The sequence below is a fragment of the Equus asinus genome, chromosome 5 (assembly GCF_041296235.1).
Source record: "Equus asinus isolate D_3611 breed Donkey chromosome 5, EquAss-T2T_v2, whole genome shotgun sequence".
Lineage (NCBI taxonomy): Eukaryota > Metazoa > Chordata > Mammalia > Perissodactyla > Equidae > Equus > Equus asinus.
Window position 1 is genome coordinate 39814540 of NC_091794.1, and position 12188 is coordinate 39826727.

Here is a 12188-nt window from a genome sequence, read left to right on the forward strand (position 1 = left end):
TGATGATAACAAAGTGTTCTTTCTTCAAAGTTACTAGCTTTATGCCAGAATCTCTTTGAAGGGGTGCGGGGCACAGATCTTGGTCATTTTTGTATCCTCTGTATCACCCAACAAAGTGCCTTCCCCATAATAAATACACATTAACTTGTCAAATGGATATTTGTTGAGTTTTATGTCTTTCTACCCTATATCTGGTTGTATCACTGAGAGTACTCTTTTATGTTTTGTTTTTAAATTTTATATATTTATTTTTTAGGTTCCTATAGCTAGAGAGATACAGTGGTCAAGCAGAATTAGAATCTTTAGAAGTGATATTAATTTTTTTCCTTACTGATATTTATTACAAGCACATTAAATGGAAAATTTCAAAAGGAAAATGTAATCGATAATACTAGCACCCTAACACCATAAATAACTTAAATTTTCTATATTTATTTCTGATACTCGGTCCACAAATATCTAAAAATTATATTTGTAGTGCACATATTTTTGGATTTCTACGTTTATTTAATTTTACTAAGTTTTGAAATTGAATTTGTTATTAACAAAGACTTATTTTAAATATTAAATTTCTAGTGGTAGAATTTTAGGCCCCCACAAAAAGTCTGTGAAGATATTTTTGCGTCGGGGAGACTTTCAGAGCTCTCTAACTCAAAAGTTTCTGAAAGTAGCTAACCTCTTATGGTCTAAATTATAAGATCTTCAGTTGTAGAAGGAGAAATTGGAATCATATGATTTTAGGGACTTAAGGTAGGCCTTAGAGGAGAAGATCCAAAATGGGCTGGAATAATAGGCATTAGCTTCCATTTGACTGTTGATAATTGAAGGCATTTATCCGTCCTTCCTAGAGTCTATCTAGAAAAAAGTCCCAGATCTGAGTTTTTCTATCCTTATTCCAAATACACACCTCATAATAGAGTTTGGTCAAGAGTATTTGGATGTGTAGGCCATATTTGCCAGTGTAAAGGAAAATCAAATTAATTTTCCTATTATCAATCTGATCAGCCTCTACCACTCTTGTAGGCAATGAAAAGCCCTTTATAGAAGAAACACTGGAATGTTTGGTTAATCAAGGGATTGTACTGAACACTTCCAAGTGTTATATAATTAGTATTTTTACCACTATAAGCCAAAAAGATTTGGAAGAACTACCACAATGTGGAGTTTAGCCTTGAATGTCCATAACCAGCAAATATGATGATTAGAATATGATAAACTAGTTTATTAGCGATATACACTCCAGTGCAGTCCATTTCTCTCCTTTTCCCTGCTTTGTTATGACCTTACTATCTGCTGTGGTACTTATATATTCAATACAAGAAGTGATCCCCTTTCCCACGTGCGCACACACACACACACACGCATGCACACTCAGCCCCTTGACACCCAGTTGCAGGAGTCTGATTCATTGCGCTGTGCAGTTTAATCCGCTATTTCTTATTTAAGTAGGGTGGCATCTACAGTATTTTTATTTCCTACCATGAAACAAAAAATCTTACAAGGCCACCATAATATTATCAGTCTAAACATAGTAGGAGACTCCTCCCCTTTTAAAGAAGGTTAGAGTTCATAGGATCATAGAGCAAGAACCTCTGGAATACTCTCCCTTATAACTCAGCTTGTCCTGAAGGGGCCAGAAAATCAGGCCGCAGCTCAGAGCAAGAAAATTGTGCTACATAGAGAACGCAGAGCTGATTCTCATCTCACACCTGCAGAATCTGCTGTCAGCTGTTCAGTTCTAAGTTCTGTGGCTTTTCTTGATTCCTCCCTGTTGGCTGGCTGATTTATTAACTCTTTAATATCTGCAGCAAAGACCGCACAGGCAAATACTGATGGGATCCAGAAACACACAAGAACGAAGGGGTGACTGAGCACGCTGACTGAATTTTGTTTACTGCACTAAATCATTGCTGAGAGCTGTCTCAACAGCTGCACACGGTCCAGAGTGGCATCTCAAAATTCAGCCTTGACTTCCTAGGCCAGCTTCCATTCATTCTACTCCACCTTCAGCAGCCAGCTAGCCATTCAGTACACTGTCCTCATTTTATGTTGCAGGCAAAAAGCCAACAAAAATATGGTCACATTTAAAAGCCTTTTAAACAGTGAGCACCTCCCTCCTTTCCCAATTGTTCCCTACTTTTTCACATTCCTAGTTAATAGGTTTTTAAAGCAGTTTCCCCAACTCTTTTCCTGCCACATACTGTCTTGCCTGGCATCTATGCAGCAAAAGGCTGTTCTTCAAGAGGCTTTTAAATCCATTGTACCTCTTTGTGCCTTTCAACGGCTAACTCTTCAGGTACAGGCTGTGTTTCTTGCTTAGCTTATTTTGCATGTTCCAAGCCATTCACAGCAACTACAGTAAAAGTGAGGATAAAAATATAAATACAATCATTTTAAGTGAAGTTTCGTGCCACGTTCGCAGTTTTCTATTTGCTAATGTCTTTCACAGATATCTAACGAGAGCAACATTTTCAAGAAGTGTAAAATTTTGAGTTGAAATATAAATAAAAGGCTTCTTTCCTTTCCTTTCTTTCTTTCTTTTTTTTTCTGAGAATTGAAGTTCCCCGGTAAGTAATGAGGCTTGAATTTGTTGAAACACCCATACACTATATATTAGGCTGTTTGGAAATCCTCCTCCCTCTCTGTTTTTATCAGTAGAATGAGGATACGAAAAAATGCAAATGATGAGTATTACAAAACTCAAATATTGAGAGCTGGTACAGATCTACAGGTCTATATTTACATTTTTCTTTTAATAAGTATTTGTTGTCTGCTGTGTGTGCCAGGAATGGTGCTTAGGCATTAGATGTAAAGATGAACAAGAACTCGTCTTTGTCTTGGAAGAAACTCACGGTCTAGTGAGGAGAAAGCCAAGTAAAGAAGCAATTCATTAAATATGTATTTTGAGAAATAATGCTTTGTGGCTTTGCTTGAAATTAAAATGAGTTGTTTAGCTCAGAAATAAGAAATCTAAGGCAGGTAAATATGCTGCTAAAATCTGAAGTAAACAGCATTTTTCCTCCTGACTATGGAAAATAATAATGACTAGCACTTGCTTTTAAATAATTACAATTTTACGTTTTTTTCAGGCCCTGCAATGCTATGTCTTCAACTTTGAGACCAGTAATCTCATCATGTTGCCAAAATGAATTGAAGTTTTCTAAGCAATGCAGCCACTATAAATTATTCAAATATTTAAGTCTTATAAGATGTTCTTTTTTTCTGGTTTTGTCTGGTGGGTAATACCTTACAGTAAGGTACAGAAAACTACATTAGCAAAGGCTCTCAAGGATAAAACTATTTGTAACAATCAGTTTTTTTCTGTGCTACTGCTATGCCTGCACAAACTTTACATTTTCCGGGGCTGGCCCTGTGACCGAGTGGTTAAATTCACGCGCTCCGCTTCAGTGGCCCAGGGTTTTGCCGGTTCGAATCCTGGGCGCGGACATGGCACCACTCGTCAGGCCATGTTGAGGCGGCGTCCCACATGCCACAACTGGAAGGACCCGCAACTATAATATACAACTATGTACTGGGGGGATTTGGAGAGAAAAAGCAAAAAAAAAAAAACCCAAAAAACAAAAACAACAACAACAAAAAATCATTTTCCATCATTTGTTTATAATTCTGTCTCTCCTTTAAGGAAGCATTCATGTCTTTATCCTACTTGATATCCCCAGTGCCTCCATAGTGCTTGGCCTCTACCTAGAAACCTATAGGATAGCTTTATGAAGGAAGGAAAGAAGGAAGATGTTCAATCTTTTCTTCACAATCAAGTAGTAAATAGATCCAGTCAGCCACCTGTGTCACTCCATCTTTGAAACCACAAGTTGTTCTTTTATTTTATACACTACATACCACTTCATAGTTTAGTTTTTAAGCTGAGCTGGTCACTCAATACATTCAACTTCTGACAGCCAGAAGTACCATATGTTCTTTTCGTTTGCACTGATTATTTACAAAAATACAATTAAGATAATATCATTCAAATAGATTTGGATAGTAGTGTTGCTAAAGAGGAAGAAATTACAAGGAGTATTCCAATGAAGACTAATATTATTTCAATAGTATTCTAATAGTAATATTAGTCATAGTAATATTCTAATAGTATTCTAATTCTAATATACTATTCTCTAATAGAATTATATACTAGAATAGTAATATTATAATAGTATTCCAATAGTATTCTAGAGTCCCAATAGAATGAGAGTGTTTATTCTATTCTTTCTCTAAAGAAAGATTGGCTTGTGCCAAAGTCACACTACTTTTAATTAGAGATCATACAACAGTTATGGGTCATATTATGATCAATTATACCTTGTGTTGGACTACATCTCCTGTATGTAGTTTATAGGATTTACAACCTTTTAAAAGTCTAAAATAAACAAATGTTCCAGAATATAGGTGTGCACGCATTTAAAAAGAAAAAAAAACTATTTAAGAAAACGAAAAGCGAATGGTTCCTAAATCTTCATTAAAAGAAAGAAAACTTGGTTTGTTCTTTTCGATTATTTGTTTTCATTGATGAAATTAATATATAATTAAATTAACGTGTGCTGATTTATTCAGTGCATATTTATTGACTACTGATTTTGTGAAAGAGGTTATACAGGTGCTGTGAGGAAAACAAAAATGAATAAGAGATAGTCTCTGCCCTCATGGAATTTTTAATCTGGTTTACAAGATGACAGTACCCATATAATACAACGTAAAGCAGAATATGGTTGATGTCTTAAGGGAGGCACGTTAGGGAAGTAGGGTTTGAGCTGACCTTGAAGAGTTTGAGCTAGCAGAGATGTGAAGACTTTATAAGCAGAGAAAACAGTGTATACGCTAAGGCTCCATGGCTTTACATGCAAATGCAAACGGGCTGGAAAGACCTATCCCACAGATCCCTTTCTGTCTTGGTAAGTGTTTCACTTGCTTTGTTTTTTGGTGGAAGTATTGGGATGGAGGCTTGTGTAGGTTAAGGTGATATCGCAGAGGCATTGGGTACAAACCATGAAGTTTAGACTTAAATCCAGCGAATACTGGGCAGTCATTTTTTAATTCAGAAAACAGAAACGCTGTGTTTTTTGGGAAGATTAGGCTGTCAATGTGTTGGATGGCTAGGTAGAAGGGGAGGAAAAACTAACGATGGTGAGCTGAGTTGGGAGGGTGTTGCGAGATTCCAGGATGGGAGTAACATATTGGCTTTTTTGCTGTGGTGACTTGAAGAAGGGCATGAGTCCTGGAGGAATACTGTAGCTACAGGAGCTGCTAAAATCTGTCCTGAGTAGCAGTGATGGGAAGCAATAAAAAGGAGTCAAGTATGGCACAACAATTTTGACCTGGGAAGTCAAGGAGATTAGTAGTATTAGGAATAGAAAGAGGAAAGTCAGATGGAGGAACTGGTTTAGTGGGAAAGATATGAATTTGGCTTTGATGCTGTTGTATTTGAGTTGCTGTTAGTATGTTCAGATTAGGATAGCCTTCACAGAGTAATGAAAATGTAGGAACTCTGGAAAGAGGTCAGGGCTAATGACAGATTTTGGAATTATTTGCATCGTAATGATAATTGAAATGCTGCAAGAGAAGAAGGTTTCAAAAAGAGAGAGAGGGTGGTGAGAGAAGAGAACCATAGACAGAACCTGGACACCTAAGTTTAAGAAGATAAGCCCATATGCAGAGACAGAGGTAGTGTGATCAAAAAGATTAAAGAAGTACCAGAATAGTGAAGTTATAGGGACCAAGAAAGAAAAGAGTTTAAAAAATGAGGTGAGGTCAATAGCAACCAAAAATGTTCACTTTTTTAAAAAAAAGTTCTCATTTTAAAAACATTGTCTATGTTTTATCTGCATGTTTTGGGTGTTATATATCTAATAAATATGTTCTGTGATTGGAAGGATGCACACCAAACTATTACTAATTGTTAAGCTAGAAGAGTAGGGGGAATATATTTTATCAACGTAAGTGTGTAAAAGTCTACCAGTCAGGATCCTAGGAGGAAACAGATGGCACATTCAAATTAGGATAATCAAGAAGGGTTTAATAAAGAGGCTATTTACAAACATGTGGACAAGGTGTTGGGAAACCATAAAGATTAGTGTAGGGCTAGCAACAGCAGGGGTTGTTAACATCCTTAGGCCCAAAAGGATGAGGAGAGGGAGCAGTTTCTGGAACTTGGAGAGAAAGAGTAGTAGAGGGGAACCACCTTGAGGGGGGGCTTGACTTTCGTCAAGGAAGCCACACACCCGAAGGGACCTCCAGGAAGGAGACTAGGGGAATAAACACCCAGGTCATTCTCCCCTCCTTCCCTTGGATTTCCTGTTGCAAACTGGCCTAAACCAATCAGGAGCTAGATGCCCAGGGAACATGTCTGTACAGGGCAGCCTCCTGAGGCACAGAAGGGTGGGCAACGGTTTGGATGCACAAGCAGAAGATATTTGGCTCACACTGCACTGTGTGACTTTAAAAACATAATTGTGTATTACATCTTTGGTGTTTTAAAGGGGTGTGTGTAATTTTCTGCATACCTCATACATAATACAAATTTATAAAGTATGTCAGTGTATAAATAATGATTAAAGAAAAAGAATCTGGGGGCTGGCCCGGTGGCACAGCGGTTAAGTGCACACGTTCTGCTTCGGCGGCCTGGGGTTCGCTGGTTCGGATCCCGGGAGTGGACATGGCACTGCTTGGCACGCCATGCTGTGGTAGGCGTCCCACATATAAAGTAGAGGAAGATGACCATGTATGTTAACTCAGGGCCAATCTTCCTCAGCAAAAAGAGGAGGACTGGCAGCAGTTAGCTCAGGGCTAATCTTCCTAAAAAAAAAAAAGAATCAATAACCTCCTTACCAAAAAAAAAAAAAAAAAAAAGCCCGTAGCCTAGATGGTTTTCCAGTGGGATTTCACAAAATCTTCAAATGATAAATAATATTTACTTTATATAAATTGCTCCAAAGAATGAAAACAAAACAAAAAAACAAAATAGAAGCTGCCCAGTTGCCCAGCTAATTTTATAAAGCTTGTAAAATCTTGATTATCAAATTCAGATAAGAGTAAAGAAGATGTAAGACAGGAAAAGCATAAACCTATTTCACTTCTAGATGTAGGTCTAATAATCTTTAGTAAAATATTAGCTAACCAAATCAGATTATTTTTAAAAAGCATGTATTGATCAAGTAATATTTATCCCAAGAATGAAAGGATAGTTCAACATCAGAAAAATGAATCAGGTATTTCACTTTAATACCAGACCACAGAAGAAATATCACATGATGATTTCACGAGACACAGAAAAAGCATCTTATGTGTACTAAAAGTTATAGATTCAAGTATTAACACTTATTTATGAGAAATTTACAGAATATCAGGAGTATCAAAGAACAGCTTGAACTATTTACAAAAAAACTTATTGAAATAAATGAGGCATCTCCATTGAAACAGAGAAGAAGAAAAGGATGGTTACAATTTCCACTACCATTTACACATACTATTGGAGGTCCTGCTTATCTTTTCAGGCAGGACAAAGATAAAGTATGTGAGGGTTAGGAGAAATAAAAATCATTATTAGCAGGTGATGTGATTATCTATATAGAAAATCCAATTGAATCAACAGACTCTGAGTGCTAACAAAAGTTTAGCAAGACTAATCGAAATATATAAATCAACTCAAAAAGCACTCCTTTTAGACAAATTATTCTTATAATAAAAATAAGATATTATTTTAAGAAATATAAATCCTCATTTATTTGTTTCCTTTAGTGGAAAAGTAGAAAAAGACATAAGATTTGAATAAATGGAGAGATATGCTCGTCATGGTTGGGGTGATTTAACCTCGTAAAGTTATCGATTCTCTCCAAGTACACGTGCAAAGAAAATGAAATTCCAATTAAAATTCTAGTTGGAGTTTTGAGTAATACAACAAATTCTAAAATTTACATGGATGCCTGAAGGCCCCAAAATTTTTAAAAAATTACACAGAAAAAGATGAGCCAAGTTGATAGTAGTCACTCTCACTCATCAGATTTTAAGACATACTATAAATAATTATGATGAAGTCAGTGATAATGCTGCTGTCCCAGCAACATGAAAATAGACCAATAAAACAGAATTGAGAACTCAGAAATAGATTTCTGTATGTATATGTAAGGACTTATTATGTGATAAAAGTTTGTATCACAAAGCAAATTAAAAGGACAAATTGCTTGGTAGACGATATTAGGATAACTATCTCACTATATGGAGAAAAATATAGACCTCTAACTTACACAAAGTTTGGCTCCAGATAGATGAGAGACCTAAATGTAAGAGGAAAATCTATAAAGATAATAGGATAAAATGTGAAATAAAATCTTTGTGACTAAGGGGTAGGGAAAGGCATTTTAAACAAAATCTCAAAAGCACCAATGAGTGAAAAAAGAGTGGTTGGATGTGCCTATACCAAAATTAAGGATTTTGTTTAATGTAGTGTACCATAGATAAAGTTAACAAATGATGTTAGACTGGGAAAGGATATTTGCAATGTTTAAAACCAGCAAAGGATAATATCCAAAATATGCAAGAACTCCTTAAATCAACAAGAAAAAGGTGGGAAACCCAAGAGGAAAATTCATAAGAGGATAAACAGGTATTTGCTAAAGAGTTGCTGAAGTTCATTATAAAGAGGTGAAATGCAAATTAAAGCAACAACGAAATATCATTTTACAAGTATTTGAATGGCAGCAATTAGAAAGGTGGATAATACCAAGTATTGGAGAGGCTATGAGGTAGTGGAGATTTTTGTACTGCTGGTTGGGGTATAAATTGTACAATCAGTTTGAAAAGCAATAATATGCCCAGCAAGCCCATTCATGGATTTATTTTTCCAGAGAACTAGCAAAAGTTTGGGTGGGGACATGTTCATGGATGTTATAGTGTCACGAATGGAGGTAGAGAGTTAGATGCATCTGAGGTGTCTAATAAGTAAATTTAAACAATAAGTAAAAGACAGAGGATGTATTCTACGAAATGCTATGCAGCAGTAAGAAGCAATGAACTAATTGATCATGGAGAAATTTAAAGAACATAGTCATGAAAGAAAAATAGGAAACATAATGAGAGTTATAGCATAAACACTATTTATTTAAATAGACCACACATAATTCTTTACAAAACAATGATATCTATTTTATAATGCTACACATGTTTAAAGATACATACCAATCTCTTTAAAATGGATGAGTATTCAGAGGAGGGAAATGAGAGTGAAAAGTGAAGAGCGAAATAAAGTGGAGACGGATCTTGCACGGACTAATGATGACAACATCCTGAGGGATTAAAACTACAATTAAATCAACCTGCTGTCTGTGCATCTGAGGTTCAAAACTAACAAAACTACAACAAAGCAAATATTTAGGTGGTTTTCAGTCTTTTCCTGCAATGGCTGTCTTTGTCATGTATCATTTTGTAATTAAAAACACAATGAAACATTTTTCTTGTACTATGCTTTTCAGTGAAGTCCCCTCTACTTCTATTCCTTCCTAAGAGAGGCTCATGGTATCCCAGCCAGAAGTAAAATTATAGAAATGTGCCCAGCAAACATCCAGGATGTTTACATGACCTCCTAGATTGATCCGAAGGTTCAGTGATCCGAGAGACAGACTACTCCAGCAGCTCTCGAACATTTTTGTCTTGGGATCCCTTTATACTCTTAACTTATTGAGGATCCCAAAGAGCTTTTGTTATTAACCATATTAGAAATAAAAATTCAAATATTTAATAATTAAAAAATAACAATCATAAAACCATAAAATGTTAACATAAGATTTAAAAATGAAAAATAATTATATTTTGCAACGCAAACATTTAGTGAGAAGAGCGGCATCATTTTACATGTGTACAAATCTCTATAATGTCTGACTTAATAGAAGACAGCTGGATTCTCCTATTTGTCTCTGCATTCATCTCTTGTAAAATGCTGTTCTATCTGAAGTATATCTAGAAAATCCAGCTTCACACAGACGTGTATTTGGGAAAGTGAGGAGTATTTTCACAGCCTTTTCAGATAATTGTGGATATTTGGCTTTGATACTGCACCAAAGCTCGACAAGGGGTAGTTTCTTGAAGGTGAAGTCTGAAAGTGTTATCAATGAACTTGTTGTAGTTATATTAAAATCCATTGACATTTCCTGTTTTTTTTTTTTTCAAGATTGGCATCTGTGCTAACATCTGCTGCCAATCTTTTTTCTTTTTCCTTCTTCTTCTCCATCCCAAGCCCCCCAGTACATAGTTGTATATTCTAGTTGTGAGTGCCTCTGTTTGTGCTGTATGGGACGCCACCTCAGCATGGCCTGACGAGCGGTACCATGTCTGCGGCCAGGATCCTAACTGGTGAAACGCTGGCCACTGAAGCAGAGAACTTAACCACTCTGCCACCGGGCCAGCCCCTATTTCTTGTCTTTTGATGACTCTTTTACCCATATGTGATTTTGTGATATCACGCACTGGTCATTTGGAAAATATTGGCTCACTGAGTTATGCATATCATTATACAATATTAAAAAAATCACATTTGTTAATTATTAACACAGGTTTCATCAGAAAGGTGTTAAGTATTGGGAAGCTGTGAAGCTCACTGCAGTGGCTAGAAGTTTCCCAAAATTCCTATTTTCATTTGAAAGTAATCATTGGCAAGAATATTGTCATTTTTCCCTCTTGAGGTTATAGACTCACTTTATTTTTGAGAAAATACCAAATACTCAAGTCTGAATAAATCATAGCTTGTTTGCAAATTGTTCTTTTAAATAAAAATGATGTTGCATGAAAAAAGGCGCTAAGTAGTTCAGCGTGCAACTCAACTGCTACTCAAACTATAATGAGATGCCCATGGTCCTCTGTTCATATGCAGCAGAAGTGTTTCATGTATAGTTCCCATTTTGTAATACAGAATAGTAAAAAGACTTGTACTCAAGGGCTGAGATTTCATAAAATTAATAATTTCTACTGATTCATTGAGGATATTCTTAAATGAAATGGGCTTTCCTCCACGCATAGTGTGAACAAAAATGCTAGAACGGTTTTGTGCCACTATCTTGATATGTGCTAGGGTGGCAGCTGTTTTGAGAACTGTCTCTGGATTTCATAGACCCTTCTCCAGCCTCCATCTCTTCTCACTTCCTAAACTTGAAGAAGGGTTCATGACTTAGGAGAGATCAACTTCTCTTCCCAGGGACTCAAAACAATACTTAGGAGGAAGACCAAGAAGTTACCTGAGAAAGAGGAGAAGGAGGATAAGAAAGAACAGTGGAGTGGGGAAAGAGAAACAAAGAGATTCGGATTATATTCTCTAGTCTGACTTTATCGCAGTTTTAGAAATCTCCACGTCAGAACTTATTTTTAACCTTCCAGAGTTAGAGTGGGGAATGTACTTCTAACAATGACTTCAGAAATTATACAAGAAAAAAATGCAATTTTTTTTAAAAAAAAGAACTTCTGCATGACAAAAAATATACTATAAAGTCAAGAGACAAACATTTGTAACTTACATCAAAAGACTAACCTCCTTACTAAATAATGGATGGAACATGAAAACAGATATTGCACAGAAAAGGAAATATGAATGGCTCTTTAACACATGAAAAGATGCTCAGTCTCACTCTTCATAAGTGCAAATTACAGCTACAATGAAAGACCATTTCCCACTTACCCTTTGCCCCAGCAGTTCCACTTCTGGGAATTTTTTCCTATAGATGAATTTGCACATGTATATATGTGAAATGGCATTTAAACAAAGTTTTGGGGTTTTTTTTTTTGTATTGGTTGTATTTGCAAAAGTTTAGAAACAACTAACTGTCCATCAGTAAGGAACTAATGATAGCGGTTATGTGTTGAAGGAGTTAATGGTAATGGGGCATATTGGAGGAAGGAATAGGATGGAGACTTTTTACTGTATATCAACTCTATATATTTTATGAAAAATTTTTTGGAATATATTATCCATTAAATGTTTTTAAAAGGTTAAAAAAATTTCCCTATGCTACCTGATAAGTACTCAATTTCTTCTTTATGTTTTGTAAGATAGAAAATGGGAAGAAAAAGAATCTGTTTTTGTGTGTGTGTGTGTGTGAGGAAAATTGGCCTAGATGTTAGCCCAGGGCCTGGCTAACATCTGTGCCAATCTTCCTCATTTTATGTGGGATGCTGCCACAGCGTGGCTTGATGAG